This window comes from Lichenostomus cassidix, chromosome 5, assembly GCF_008360975.1.
Source record: "Lichenostomus cassidix isolate B80296 chromosome 5, HeHo_3.0, whole genome shotgun sequence".
NCBI classification, from domain to species: Eukaryota; Metazoa; Chordata; class Aves; order Passeriformes; family Meliphagidae; genus Lichenostomus; species Lichenostomus cassidix.
In genome coordinates, this window is record NC_139486.1 from 39,522,736 (window position 1) to 39,538,416 (window position 15,681).

Sequence of the window (15,681 nt, forward strand, 5' to 3'; positions counted from 1 at the left end):
ATCCATCCTTACCAGCTCCGGCTTCTACAGAAATCATAGGATCCCCCAATATACGCCTAGTTCAATTCCTACTTCACATGCTACCTTCCCATCTCAGGCATTTCATCTCCCAAGCACACTGAAACATTCCCAGTGCACATTACAGACTTTTAAAATGTAAGAAGTTTTCCCACATGGATGTTTAGGAAACCATAGTTGCGTTAAACGCTCTCAAATTCTGCATCCAGCCGAGTTCACCTGTTTCCGTGCACTATTGGAAAGGGCTTTGATAAGCCACAAAGCGGAACAGTCAAGTGTGCTTGGACAAGCGCGGGCCTCTCCCAAGTCCTGCTGTCATGCAGCAGACACAGAGCACTCCTTTTTCCTCTCATAATACAAATTTTCGTGAGATTTCTGTCCTTCCTAGGGATCTTCCCATTAAAACCACTAACCCTGTTCCCGGCGAGGATGCGCTGGCGCTGCGGGCGGGACCAGCCTGCTCCGGACAGCAGCGCTGCCGGGGGCTGTGGGCGGCCCTGCCCGCGGCACGGCACCGCCGCCGGGGACAAAGCCACCCGGGGGAGGGACGTGTCCCCGCAGGGCCCAAACGCCTGTCCAGGGGTGCCCCGCACGGCCGGCCCCGCGCCCCATCTCCGCCGCGCTCCCCCGCGGGAGGCAGGACGGGCGCGGCGCTGCTCAGCCGGGCGCTCCCGCTCCGCTCACACCCATCGCCGGGGTAAACGCGGACGCTCCGGTGCCGCCCGCGGGCTCTCTGCGCCGCCCCGCGGTCCCGCGGCCGGCGGGGAAAGCTTCGCGCGGCGACGGGGGGACGATGCGGAGCCCGTCCCGGCCGGCCGCTCCCGGGGCGGCGGTGCGCGGAGGAGGCGGCGGGCGGGGGGAACGGCGGCCGTGGAACGTCCGGGGCGCGCATGCGCGCTCCGTGACGGGGGCGCTCCCGCGGCAGCGGGCCCGGCTCGCGCTCCCATAGGCTGCTTCCCCCGGCAGGCGCGCGCCCGCGGCGCGGCTCTTCCTACCGCTCTGGCGGGGGCGCGCGCTGCCCGGGCCGTGCGCCGCTGTCACCGCTGCCCGCGCGCCGCTCCCCGCCCTCGGCGCGCGCCCTGCCCGCGCTCCGTCCCCGCCGGCTCCGCGCCGCTCCGCTCTGTGCCGCGCCGCTCCGCCGGCGGGTTCCTGCTTCCGTCTCCTCCCGCCGCTCCCCGCCCGCCCCGCCGCCCCCCCGCCCGGCACCCGCGGCAGCGGCAGCGCGGGCTCCGCCGGCGGCGCCGGCACTCGGGTAAGGGGATGCGGGGGCTGAGCGGCAGCCGCGGCGGCGGGGAAGCGGGTACCGAGGCGAGACGGGGCTGCTCCGGCCAGCGCTCCCCATCCCTTCCCCGGGCCTGGCGCCGCCGCTTTTGCGACTCGGGCGCTGCTCGGCAACCGCCGCCGCCGCCGGGGCGGTGATGGCGAGGAGGGGGCCGGTCCCCGCCGTGTGCCGCGGTCCCAGTGGGCTCCCTCACCTGAGGGTCGCCGGCGGGGCCTGAGGCCGCCGGAGAGCGCGGCGGAGGAAGGGGAGGCCGGGTCTCGGCGGGCGGCCGGGGCATCACCGTCGGCGGCGGGGCCGGGCCGGGCCCGGGAGGGAGATGCGTGCGAGCCCCGGGCGCGGCGTTGCCCCAGGCGCGGCGCGGGCTGCGGGGTTCCCGCAGCGCAGAGCGCGGCTGCTCCCGTCCCGTGCGCCGCGGCCGCAAGGCGCGGGGTCGGCCTCCAAGTTTCGGTGTCCCGGGAACTGCCGCCGCCCGAGGGGACGCCTGGTTTTGGCAGGGAGAAACACACGGGAAACGTGGGCTTTGAGGAGGGACCTCACGCTCTAGGGCCGCCTGGTAGCTTGAGGAAGTGCTTCTCTGACACGGGTATAGAGCCATCGGGTGTTGCCTGGGGCTTTTCCCACGGCGACCTTTCTTGTATTTCGGCACAATTAACTGCTTTGGTCTTGGATCCTGTTGCTGGCAAGGCGCTGGCGATTTACCCCTAGGCGAATTAGTGCTCGATGTGCGCTCAGGTCCTTCACACGTGTGTTCAGGTAGTGCGCGCACTGTGCTCTTGATGCTCTGCAAAGACCAGGCTGGGACCCTCTGCTTTCAGAAGCTCCAGGGTGACGGTACAGAAGGCAGAAGCTATAGTGCCGTGGTGCAGGTTGTACCAAGAAGCCTATGGGCAAAGACATCAGCTGAAATACTGCTTGTTGAAAGAGTGTAACTTCCTCGGGGCGGTACCCGCTGTCCTTGCGTCCTCAACGCACACATGGTACCCTGTGATGCACATGCTGTGTGTACGTGGATGTGGGAAAGAACCCTCTGGTCAGGACATTCTCCTACTTTATCTGTGATCTTGTTTTAGCACTTGGCGCCTCTTATTCTGTGCGTGTTTGTGTTTGTATACTGAAACATACACAACAGCTGAAAATGGTATGTTTCAGTGTACACGTGTACATATATACACACATACTCTTTGTGTGACAGAACGCAGGATCTTAATGTCTAGGCCTGAAAGTTAATGGAGTAGATACTTCAGAAAGAGTGAGCACGAAAAAGTTTCTTGATTTTTATAGTATTAATCTTACTTGTTTTTCTAAGCAATTTTCCACTAGAAGTCGTCAAAAACTTCAGAAAATTCTGAACTGCAAAAGCAAATAAGTGGCCAGCATTGCCTGTGCTGCTTGCTGGTGCTTGGAGTGCTTTTACAGATGACTCTGTTGCAATTTCTTTCATCGTTAAAGAAAACTAGTTATGAGGACTTGGTGAATATGTTTTGGTGTATTTCCAGTAGCGTCTGTTTCTCCGGTTATTGCAGGTATGCCTACTGCCACATTTTTATTGATGCTTGTTGGGGTTTGATATGTATATATACCTTAAGCTGGCTGACTAGCATATTGCAAAGTTTGCATATTTTCGCAACAACATGTAATAAAACAACCTTTTCAAAATTGAAAGTATAATTAATTATTCATATTTGCTGAGTGAGTAGCTCAACAATGAGGGAAAGGCAGGAATCAACTTGGAGTGTTGAATCAGGCAAATTCACTCTTTTAATGATGTAGCTGCCAGGACATTTGACAACTGGGAAATACAGAAGGTCAGTTGGAAGTTGTAGCTTTCTTTCCCTTTTAGTCCTTTGTCTTTATTTGTGAAAAATTTTGACAGTTTCATTAGCTGAACAACTGAAAAGGTACTAGTTCTAGCTTAAATGAGAACAAAAAAAATGTTAGCTATACTTGCTGGAGTAGAAACGGTGCTAATTCACCTTAAGTGAATCAGTAAAGGTTGTACTAAACCACATAGGAGCTTCCTTTTGGTTTGACATCTGTCATTTATGATCACTTTATTAAGACTGCAAATAGAGACTTGATAATATAATTGAATGCTTATATATTACAAATATTTCACACCATTCGTAGTGTAAAGATTTTATTTTTGGTCCATTTCTGTCTTTGTGTGGCTGTATGGAATAGGTGGCCTCTTTGTCAGATCTTTTCTAAACCAAATGATTCTCCTAGGCTTTGAATGTGTGCACAGTTAAAAATAATAAATGATAATTATATTTATAGTTTATCAGATCAGTCTGTTCATTGACATTTAAGTGGATAAAGATGAAGGTTTGGATTTGAGTATTTTTATCTTGTTGCAGAGTCAGAATTAAAATAAAAAGTCATTACTATAATCTTAGGCTGGTCTGGAGGGGGAGCTAGTGTCAAAGCAAAAGTGACTTAATTTTCTGGACTCGTTCAAAAGCTTGTTGTTTGGTCCTAGAATATGCTTCTAATACAATAAGGAAAACAAATGTAGATGATGCATGCTATGTATGATTGCATTAATATGCATCTCTTGTATGATGAAAATAATCTGCTAGTGAAGTGATGTGTGAGTTTTTTAGGGAAATAGAATATGTGTTTTGCTATTGTGCAACAAAAACTGTATCCAAAGAACTTTGAAGTTGCAAGGTAAAGCTTTTATAAATAATGAAATGCCAGAACTGGAGATTCTTGTAAGAACTATAAGGTGGCCTGTAAATGTAGGATTAAGTGTTACATTTTCCCCTACAATGTTGCTTTCAGTATATAGCAGAGAATGGCGTAGATAGTGTTCAGTGTGCGATATTGAATCCTTTTTCTTGGTATCAAATAATGTGTGGCCTTGCTATTTGTTTATGTGCTGTTCATACTGTACCTTCTTAATTTCCTCTTTTGCTGTTTCATTACCTTCAGTCTCTAGTGCCTGCATGTTTCACTAGTAATATTTGCACATAAGTCTCCTGAGATATATTATGTATTCCTTTGTGTTGAATATCCAATTTAGGACCTTTATGATATGATTTTTCAAAATAATCTATCAGTGTTTTAATGATTTATGTGTTCTAAGATGTTTTCCCATAAAGGTCCAATTTACTAATGATAATCTGGCTTTTTTTTGTTGTTTTTAATAAACCTCTCAATAGGGATCCATGAATGCATATCTAGAAAAGACCTCACTGCTTGATTTGTAGTATGGTGTGTGTTGATTTAGATTGCAAGTATAAATACTTAGATCTGTTGCAGTGTTAACCCCAAGATACTAAGTCCATCATTTTGATAAAGAGTGGATTGCTCATTAAAAGTTTGTGGGGATTTTTTATATATATTTTTTTCTTTTAAAGACGATTTATGTTCAAGAAACAGAAGAAAATAAAATTTTCCTGGGCAATATTAATTCCGTCTCTTTTCCTGCAGTACCTGTCTTATTAACAACACTCTTGCCAATATTTGCAGTGCATATGGCAAGGTCCTTATACAATATAATGTTATTTAATTTTTTTTTTAACATTTTGTTCAGTAACACAGCAAGAGTACCTTGGGCAAAAGGGCACAGAGAACGAGATCAAATAACCTTTAATTTTTGTGATGTGACTATATATTTTTTTTGACCCGAGGGTTAGGTTTTTGATAGTCAACTGTTTAAAACTCCACAAAATTCTTTGCACATAACCAAAATGTTCAACACTCTAGATTAAAAAAAAAACGTCAGCAAGCCTGCTGGAGAGGAGGAAACCCTCTATCCTGTGGGATTGCATATATGACTAATATGCATATAGCATATAAGTATTTCAAAATGCTGAAATTTGTCTATTTTGCCTTGAGATTTGTGCCACTTAAGCTGGCTGAGAATGTGATCCTAGTAATTTTTAATTCAGCTGGGGTACAAATGATGTTGTCTGTGTATGGTTTTTTGAGATTTTTAAGTGTTTGAAAGTAGAGGTGAAACACTGGAATCTAGGGTTCTATTCCAGGCTTTGGGAATGAGCATGTTCTGCTGGATGCTGTTTTTTCTGCATATTCCTTGTGTGATATCTTCCTGTCCCAACCTTCTTTGCCCTATTCTGAAATTTTCATCACAATCCTATTTCCCCAAAGTAAACAGTTTGTTTCTTGCTAAAGGGCTACTTATCTGAGATCCAGAACTGCTGTGCACAGAGGTTCTAACTAATAAATTGTTTATCGCAGTGTCTTTCACTGTTTGAATCCTTTCCAGCTTTTCACACTCCTGTTTGCTGGTCTCAGGTTTCTGTCCACTATCCTCAGATTCACATCCAGTTCTCTATCATAAAAAGGATCTGTCCTCTCTGTGTTGTGCATTCCACTGGCTCCTGTTCTGTCTTCTGTAGTTTTCCACCTTCAGTTTTGTGCTTCATTCTGTTCTTTCTTCCTGGCTTCCCTCATCTGAATTTGTTTTTTCCTTTCCTACCTGTCTTCTTATCTGTCTCAGACTTGGTCTGTATCCCAGACTCAAGATTGTGTTCGCTGCATCAACTGTATCAGCTTTTTCCCACACTGCAGTTCTTTCTGTATTCAAATTTTATTGTTTCCTCTCATCCCCACCCTTTTGTTTATGTGGGTAGCTTATGTTTTCATAATTGTTGGATCCATCAGGGATATAATGAGAGTAAACTTAGATGCTGGTGGTCCATCCTGATAGTCAGTAAAACAAGCAGGCCTATCAAGAGGTGAGCTTGACTTTATGGGGAACTCAAGTCTGAGCTGCAGTGCAAAAATGGGATATAGTGGCAGCTGGAACAGGCTAAGAAGGAGAAGTTTAGAAAAATTGTCCTGGTATGTAGGGATGACATCAAGAGAGCCAGTGCTCAGCTAGAGATGACACTTGCCAGAGATGACACTTGCCAGAGAGATCAAGGGCTGCAAGAAGAGTTTCTTCTAGGACTTGAGTACTGAAGAGCAGGACAGGTAAAATGTGAGCTTCTTTTGGAATGTGCTGTGTCATTTGGTGACAGTGGACACAGGTAAGGCTGAGGTAGCCTGTGCCCTCTGTTCCTTAGAGAGCCATCACCAGTGAGGTCTCCCAGGCCTCTGTGCTTAGTAAGAGGGGTTTGAGGAGAGTAGCTACCAGCAGTGGCTGAGGATTCAGTTGGGGATTATTGAGAGGACTCAAATGCTACCAGTGCATGTAGCCAAATCGACTGTGCCTGGGGATGCTGGTAGAGCTGGCCAGAGTCACAGTGAGGTCCTTCCCCATCATCTTGGAAGCATCTTGGATACCAGAAGACCCTCCCAATGGCTGAACGAATGAATATGCTGCACCCTCCAAAAACGGCCAAATACAGCCCAAAGAGCTACCAACTGGGTAGCTTCCTTTTTGTCCCAGGGAGGATAAGGGCATGGGTGTTCTTGGAGCACATTTCTGGTCACAAGAAGAAGGAAGTGAATGGGAACAATCCACAGGGACTTATCAAAGGTAAATTATGCATGACAAGGCTGATTGCCTTCTATGGTAAAATGACGGAATGCTTGGATGAGGGAAGAGCAGTGGATTTAATTTTCCTGGACTTAAGCAAGATTTTCAACTCAGTCTCCAGCAATATTCTGGTATCCAGATTTGGACATTACAGACTGATGGAGAACTAGATGACATAAAAGACTGTTTGGATGGATGGACTCAGAAAGAAGTGCTTAATGTGTCATATAGGGAGGTTGGTAACAAGATTTGTCCTGAGTAGGTGACAAAATGTGCTCTTGTGCTTGCAGGTGACAGCACATTGCAGGGAATAGTTGCTATGCTTGGTGATGGGGCTGCCATTCAGAGGGACTTTGTCACTGTGACCATAGGGCCCATCTGGAGCTTTATTCAAGGACAACTGCAAAGTCCTACACTGGGAAGGAGGATCACTTTGCAGTGGTACAGTGGTACTCTCCCACCCTGGAGACTGACAGGGTGGGAAGCAGCTCTGCTGGAGAAACGTGGGGTCTTGGTACACAGCACTCTGATCATGGGTCAGCAGCAGCATGCCCCTGCAGAATCATGGAATCATAGAATGGTTTCCAGCTACCAATGTTTGGCATAGCACTGGGAGGGCTGCTAAGGAGAAGAAAAAAAAAAGAACTCAGTGAGACCCAATACAAAGTGACGTAAAAGATCAGATATAAGGAAAAACTTTCTTTCCATGACTTTAGTCAAGCTGTGCAAGAGGTTGGGATGAGAAGTTGTGTAGCTTCTCTGAGAGGTTTTCAGGACCCAAGCAGGTAAAGCTGAGCACCCCATTCTTACCTGAGCAGCAGGTTGGACTGAGGGACAAGTGGAGGTCCCTTCCAAGCTGTGTTATCCTGTGGGTCTGCATCTGTGGATCTTTAGTTCCCAGAAGCCTGATACAGGAATGGAATAAGTACAGACAGAATATGTAGGTGGCTCAGCTGCAGCATATCAAAACAAAATCAGTAACAGTAACATTACAGTGAGCTTGACAAAAGCATCATTTGTATGTCAGGGTAAGCACTTTGCTGTCTCTTAGAAAGATGCATGTGGAGCTTAAAGCATACAAGTGATTAAACTTTTTAAAGAAAAATAGCCTTTTGTAATGAGGCAAAAGGGTATTTTTATGTAGCTTTCCTTGGAAAGAGGAAAAATATGTTTTGCATACCATGTAAACATTGAAGTAGCTTTGACATGGACTCCTGGCACAGAATGGGTCATCTTGAAAAGCTTTTGTCAACTTAAACTGAAAAATGATTCTTCTACAAGGAAGTATCTGTCAGCCTTAAAAATGGGTGATCTCTCTTGGTCATTTGTCATGATAAGTATGCAAATTCATATTATGTAGTTCATAATGCATCATTTCAAGGTGGTGATTTTCTGACAATCTGTTAAATCAGTTGCAATCAATTCTGTTTTTTCCCCCACCCCAAAACATTATGTACTAGTTCCCTCACATGATTATCGTTTCTTCCTGTTCTTTTTCTCCCTCCTCTGCCACATTTTCAGGGTGGGGAATAAATAAAGGAAGAGAAGCAGTCCTAAGATACGAGGAGCCCTGTAACTGTTTTGGAAGGTTTTGGCTAAAAGTTTTCAAATCAGAAGAGTTGCCTGTAGTAGAGAACTACTGTTAAATAACAGGCTGGGTGTATATATATATATATATATATTTAAAATTTGTTTTTCATTTTTGTAATTCAAGGATGAGATGTTACATGAGGAATGCTCTTTTTCTGAGGTTTTTGCCTCTTCATTTGTATTTACTAACCTGAGCTCTTTACGTATCCTCCCTAAAACAACTGGTGATTTCTGTAGCAAAGCATAGTTTCCAGTGAATCAACCATTGTATTTAGTTCCTTTAAATATTAGATATTAATAAAGCATAATGTGCATAATTTATTTTCAGAATATATAACACATTAAAAATAAATACTTCACCTGTTGGTCATTCTAGAACTTGAGGAAGTTTGTGCTGTTGCAATTGCTTTGTGGTAACAATATTCTGAATGTAAAAGCTTTTTAGGAGTGTGCTTTCATTATATGTTTGCTTCATAATTTTACAATGGCAAGATGAATAATTTTCTGTAATGTAAGAGAACTTCTTTTGTGAGACAGTTAATAGCAATAAATATCACCATGACATCATTAAATCTGCACGCTACAGACTCTTTAGAAGCTGGTGGAACATTGCTGTGAATATCTTATGGACATCAATTTTGACTTGCTGTGAGTTAAACTCTTTCTTCAAAGCATTACTTTTACAAAAGGTTTGGTAAAAGAGCAGTAGGAATTCTCTTCCAATAACCTCCCAATGTTCGTCTTTAGTTTATTATATTATTTATATTGTACTTCACCATAGTTTGTTTGCACAGTGGCACGGTAACTTTTCAAGCTTGATTTGCGTGGGTACCAATATATTTGTTAAGCTTTTTGGAGTTTATTTTTTGAAGGTGTTTCTGTTTGTGTATGTACATATTAAAATAAGTATTTATCCAACATGCTGTTTATTGACGAGTTCGTAAAACATATTTTAGAAAATATTTGTTAAAATTTTTAATGTATTCATTTACAAAAATTTATTCTTTAAATGCTTTGTCTCTAAGGAAATTTCTGTTGATCAAGTGTCAGAATGTGACCTTTCAGATTGCTGGAACCTTTGTCTTTAGCTCTGTGCCTCTATTTATGATGATAAAATACATAGTATATCTGAAATATGTACACAGGTTTCTGATATGCTGTACTTAGCTGACATTTTGTCTCTTTTTGGGTATTTGCTAAACAATTTCCTCTGACAATCAGTGCTCACACTGCAACAGCAAAACCTATTTCCTCTCAAGGATACACTCATCTAATGTGAATATAATGTGTTGATGGGCACTCTCTCCCCCCATCCCCCATAGCATTTGTTCCTTATTTAGGGCAAAATTTGAATTCACAGGAGAAAAAATAGAAACGACGCATAAATTGTTTTCATTACTTTTGAGGGTTTCATTGAAACACTTTTGTGGTATTGTGCTGCGTCTTAGCATGCTTAGATAGTCTCTGCCCTTCCTTTTTCTGTAGTCTGGGGTTTAGAATGACTTATTCACAGTTTACAGTCTTCTTGATGCATGTCTTCACATTTCTGTTCAATAACTAAATCTGTTTCACAGTTATCTTGGGATTTGTTTTTTAACAGTACAGCATCCGACTTTTTGATCTGTCTGTTGCTTGGGGTGTTTTTAACTTACAGCAGCTAGGACAGTGTGAATTACACCTTTTTCCTCATGTGGCCCACTGAAGGCATTCAGTGGCATTGAAAGATGTTCTCCTTGAGTTATTCTTCATTGCAGATGCCTACTCAGCAGTCTGGATTTTGGATTGAACTGCTAGGCATTCTCTTTGCAACTGTTTCTGTCTTTCAACTTCAGTGAGGTGGTGCTGGACAGATTATCAATACTCTGAAGTTTGCTCTGCCAGGCTGTAAAGATGGATGGTGATTTTGGTAATATGGCAGCTTACATTATACCCTATGACAACATTTTCAAATTCTGCAGATATATGCTTTGGGTTCTTCCTAGGGGACAGGGGATGTTCCCTAGCAAGTTGTTGTTTTTTTCTGAAGTAGCTTTTTTTTTCTTCAGTGGCAGCAGGATCCTTGTAATACATGTGAGAAAGCCCTTTTATCCTTCTTCACTTAATTACAATGGATAGTGCTCTTACAGGATGAGGGATTCAGTATAACTACAGCAAAGAAGTGTTGGTCTCTGAAGGAGTCAGGCATACATATGAGATACAGAGAGATCAGCAAAATTTAAAATGCTTGTTTGATTTTCCTGTAGAACATACTGCAGTGTCATGCATAGATAATAATTCTGCAGATTCTGTGTCTACAGAAGAGCTGAGAGAACGTGGTCTGTATTCACTTGCTTGTTCCTAAGACCCTTCTGTATGTGTGCACAAAACCACTTGCAGTTTATCCTTAGACATGCTGAAGACATGCCTAGTTACTTCAAGCTATTGGGACAAGAATAGGAAATATCCCAAGTACAGAAATCTGACAGTAAGGTCATAAAACCATGTGTTGACATGTAACAGGATATGCTGGTATCTCTTCACCAGAGATGTTTTGATCCTAGACTTTCCAAAGAATGAGTGTGAAATACTGTTTTACAGAGCATTGATTTTTGCTTACTTCCAAATCCACTGTCTCCTGAAGTCCTGCAGCAGATCCTGCTGTCCCTGCTTTGCAGAGACTGTCACAATTTTGTGACCAGCTGTATTTTTATATTTTTGAATGCTGTGGCTCTTTGGGGTGAGCTTGCTCATTCTTCGCAAGAATAGAAGGGAAACTGTCACATTTGTATGCATGCTAAGTGGATTGATTAGCTGCATGCATGTCCCCTGTGTTGGTTTGTTCACAGTTAGAGGTTTCACCTGTGGTTAAAATACCCTTTTATCCAACTTTTTATGTCAAGTTGACATCAGTTGTCATTAGCAAAAGATTAAGTTCTTTTTATCTGCAGTTTTTGATGATTGACGTGTATTCCCTCCTTCCCCTCCCATCCCATCTGATCTTCAATTGGTTTGTTTGTTTTTTTTTTAAAATGTGTTAGCTTTGGGGATCCCTTGTGTAGTGCTTTGGCCTGTCTATTCCAGATTTACTCTTGCTTAAATAATATCCTGCTTTCTCCAGTGGAGAGCTGTTTTCTTAGAGGAGCGATTTGGAAGATGAGCATAAAATTGATTGTGGTACAATATAGTACAGAATTTCAGGTTTTTTCAAGTCATGCCATGCTGCTTAAGGCATTGGTATGATATCCTGAATGTCATGGAGTCATAGAATAGTTTGTGTAGGAAGAGACCTTAAAGATCTTTCAGTTCCACCCCCCCCGCCATGGACAGGGACACCTTTCACTAGACCAGGTTGCTCAGAGCTCCCTCCAGCCTGGCCTTGAATGCCTCCAGGGATGGGGCATCCACAACCTCTCTGGGCAACCTGTTCCAGTACATCATCATTGTCACAGTAAAAACTTCCTAATATCTGGTCTAGATCTACTCTCAGTTTGAAGCTATCCCCCCTTGTTCTGCTCTTGGTCAAAAGTCTCTCTCCATCTTTCTTGCATGCTCCCTTCGGGTACTAGAAGGTAGCAATTAGGTTACCTTAAAGCCTTCTTTTTGTCAGGCTGAACAAACCCAATTCTATCAGCCTTTCCTCACAGGAGAGGTGTTTTGCTATAGATTGTTTTGGAAATTGAATGGTTAATCTTGGCCTTTTGCTTTTATAGATTTATATAACTAGTTTTTTATGTTTTAAAAAATCTGAACTAGTAAATGGAGGTAATGGTTTAGTGTCTCATCAGAAATGTTAGAGTACCAATTACATGGTTTTGTCTGAAAATAAGTGGGAAGAATAGTAAGGAGAATAGTATCTTGTTTATTTCAGAGTGCTGTCTTGAAGGTGCATGCAGATTCTGAGCAGCTTTTACTCTGAATCAGACCTTTTGACTTCCTTCCTGTTTATATAGCTAATACAAGCACATAAACACTTTTTCACAGTCATTAAATTTTCATTTAAATATTTTTCCTCATGACACTGATGTGAAATGCTGCAATATGGTCATACTGTGCTAGACAGCAAAGGTGCATCGTGGGTGTTCATGAAAATTGTTTCATGCTAAGAAGTTTGTAAATATTAGTGTAAGTCAGTGGCAACTGCAAGTCAAACATACTTAGCCAGTTTTTTGTTTCTTAAAGGGGTATGCTGTGATCTCACTTCTAGGACAGTAAAGAACTTCTTGTGTACTTAATGTTCTCTGTCCTATTCTGTTTTGCAAGAGCTCCTTGAAGTCATGAGCAAATAGGGAATCTTTAGACAGATAACCTTTTCTTAGTGGCTTTACTCTTGGAAGTCTTCTCCAGTTGGGCAATATTTAACTTAAACTTCTTACTTCCCTGGCAGAAGCAAACACAATGAAATTGATTATTTGTTTGTCTGGTTTAGACATATATTATCATAGAAGTTCATAGTTGGAACTGTTCTTTTTGAAATCGTAAGTGCTGTGAAGTGCAAGCATTTGGAGTGCTCCTTTGGACAGTTCTTTTCTTGGTTGTTGCTTGAAAGTATTTTATGAATATGGTGTTTTATTAACTCTCATCAGCTGGTGTTGAAATGTATCTAGAGCTCAGGGCCCTTTGATTATGGCTTTTAAAAAAAATTCTTAGGTCAAATGTGATTGTAGATAAAAAAGTGCTGTGAACTGTGGATTCCCATCTGAGAATTCTTCAGCTGTGTTTGGATATGCTATGTGAAGATTTACTGTTGTTTTGAAGGAAAGTCCCAGGTTTGCAGTTAGTATGTACTAACATAAAAAGATAGAGTGTGACAGTATTTAAATAATCAATGGTAAACCAAAATGGAATATTGTCATTTGAACTGATTTCTAATGACACTTGTACTATTACAGGTGTCTGTCTTTCCTTAACTGCGCTAATTGCATATGTGTAATTGGTGACAGCACATGTAGTGTGTAGAGAAAAGATATTTGGAAGGCAGAATCATTAATTCTTGAGGGTGCATTTTGAGCTTAAACAAAACATTTTCTCTCTCATCTGTTCTTTTATTTTGCACTTGTTCAGCTTTAGACTTACTGTTTCCTGATGGAAATATATGAAGTGTAGTGATAAGTTTGTCCTTCTTTATCCAGTAGGCTCTCTAATGGGTTCAATGATGGACAGCACTGATGTCAAACTGTATCTCTGTAAAGCTAAGTGTACAGTGAAAGCTGCTACAAATTTTGCTTTTGTATCAGGCTCAAGATTACATACAATTTTTAAACATTGTTTCAATGTCTTTTCTCTCATGCTTCCCTGAGTTCTTCCATATACTACCTTTTCCTTTCCTACTGTCCTATTCCTTGGATCAGTATTTAGCAGAAAACCCATTTTCATGATTCTGTACCTCTTAGTGTTTGAGTACTCCCTTGTTTTCTTTGCTTGCTGTCTGTCAGCATCTCTTAACTGATGAGAAAGGATGATCTGTGGTTAAATGAAGCTGCTATTATAAAGGAAAACAGAAGTGATGCTTGGTACAATTTTTAAATTTCTTTGCTAAATTCTGTGCTGTTTGAAAACTAGGTTATATGTATAGTATAGATTTAACATAGCCATATTTTATGCACACATGTACATACAAAACTATATAATTATACTAGATTATAGTTGATACTGGTCATGTAGGGTAGCTTGTACCAAAGTCACTGGGCAGTGTAGGGAAACCTGATTTACTGCCAATATATATACTTGCATTGGTAATGAGTGAAGCACATTTTTGTGGAGCCTTTAACCCATGGTAAATTCATTGCAGTGTCTGTCTGATGTCCTTCATACGTTACAAACTGAAGGAGAGAAAAAGATAAAATCCGACTTGATTAAAATCAACACGTAACTTTTAAAAAGTATATTTGCTCTTTATTCCTAAGTAGGAAGGACATAGGTATAATTTTCTAAAACTTTCCTGCATAAATTAAGCATGAGAGGAGTAGGAAAGTAACACAAGATTGGCTAACGGATAGTAAAAGTGAGAGACAGGAAAATAACAACACTTCAAGAGGAACCTTGAAGCGTACATTGAAGGAATAGTCTCTTAATATCACACTGTTTTAGTCTGTTTGTGGTGAAGCCTGCTCAAGGAAAAGATGTCAAAAATTTTTCAAATACAAGCAACTTAAAAGACTTGTAACCTCTCTGAAATGAAATATACTCTAGTATTAATGCATGTTTTTTTCCTAACATTTGGGCTCTATAAAACTTGGTGTGTAGTATCAAGGAATATATTCAAAGGCATTTCTGTTGCACTGAATGATATAAATTGCATGGATTTTCTGTAACATATTCATACAGATGGAATTGTATTTAATACAGATTTTCAGTTTCCTTCACGATCAGGCACCTAACAGACATTGCAGGAAGGTCTTTCAGATTTTGTTATTGAAAATGCCTGACCATTTCTTTGATCTTAATTGTCAGGATCTCAGATTTGATAGTCTTCTTGACATTTGTTTGAAGATCTTCCTTTGATTAACCTGTCTGATAAACATGAACATTTACCATGTGTGATAGACATGAAGCTGCACTGCTCTCTTCTCAAGGGAAGCAGTGTTATGTCTTCCTTTTTTTTCCTCAGCTTCCTTGTTGCTGAACACTGCTTTCATCTGTTCTTAGCCTTCCCACAGAGGAGCAATGGCAGCAGTACAGAATTGATACTATCTTTGAAATCTGCACAGCTGCTGGTGTGGTTCTGAGTCACAGCAGTGAGGTTGACCACAATCTTGTTAATGTGCTGCTACTTGACCAGTCAGTTAATAAAAGCAGAGTCACTCAAGCTGATTGATGATAGACTTTGGAATAAAGTGCTATGATTTTTATTTGCTTCTTGTTTGAAAAGCTTAAAAGGAAAGGTGAAATTATGTATGAATTCCTAGTATAATTTCCAAAGAAAAATCAAACCATGTGCTCACTGTGAGTACATTTTTAAAAATTACCTTTTTAAGAAGGAAGGAAAAAAAGAAGGAAAAGGGTGAGGCATCTAGGGCACAATAGAAAATATGGTTTCTTTCTTTTAATTTCCTAAAGAGGATTTACTAGAGGATTTTTAATAATTCTGTTGGTGTTGGTAATTCTCTTGTGTGTTCACATCTCTTTCAATATAAATTTTTCTGACTGTAAAAGACTTGAGTAATGGTATTTGTAGGAGTGGCTGCTATTTGCAGTAGCTAGTAAGGTGTATAATTTTTAACTTTTAAAAAGCTTTGCCTGCTTTATGACAGAACTTTGATAAGATGAATTAAATCCCACAGTTTAGGAAATGACGCTTGGAAATTATTAGCGAGGCTTTCTAGCTTTGTTTTAAATGTAAATATGAGCTAGAAACAAATAA

At 41.9% G+C, this 15,681-nt stretch overlaps 1 protein-coding gene across 3 annotated transcripts in view; it reads left to right on the forward strand.

Moving 5' to 3' along the window:
- The first annotated feature begins 1,058 nt into the window (after positions 1-1,058).
- FUT8 (fucosyltransferase 8) overlaps positions 1,059-15,681 on the forward strand; it is a 99,993-nt gene continuing 85,370 nt past the window's right edge. For all 3 annotated transcript variants that reach the window (XM_085062595.1, XM_085062594.1, XM_085062596.1), the window contains exon 1: positions 1,059-1,270. The gene's annotated coding sequence lies outside the window, so the exon portion shown is untranslated. The remainder of the gene's footprint in view (positions 1,271-15,681) is intronic.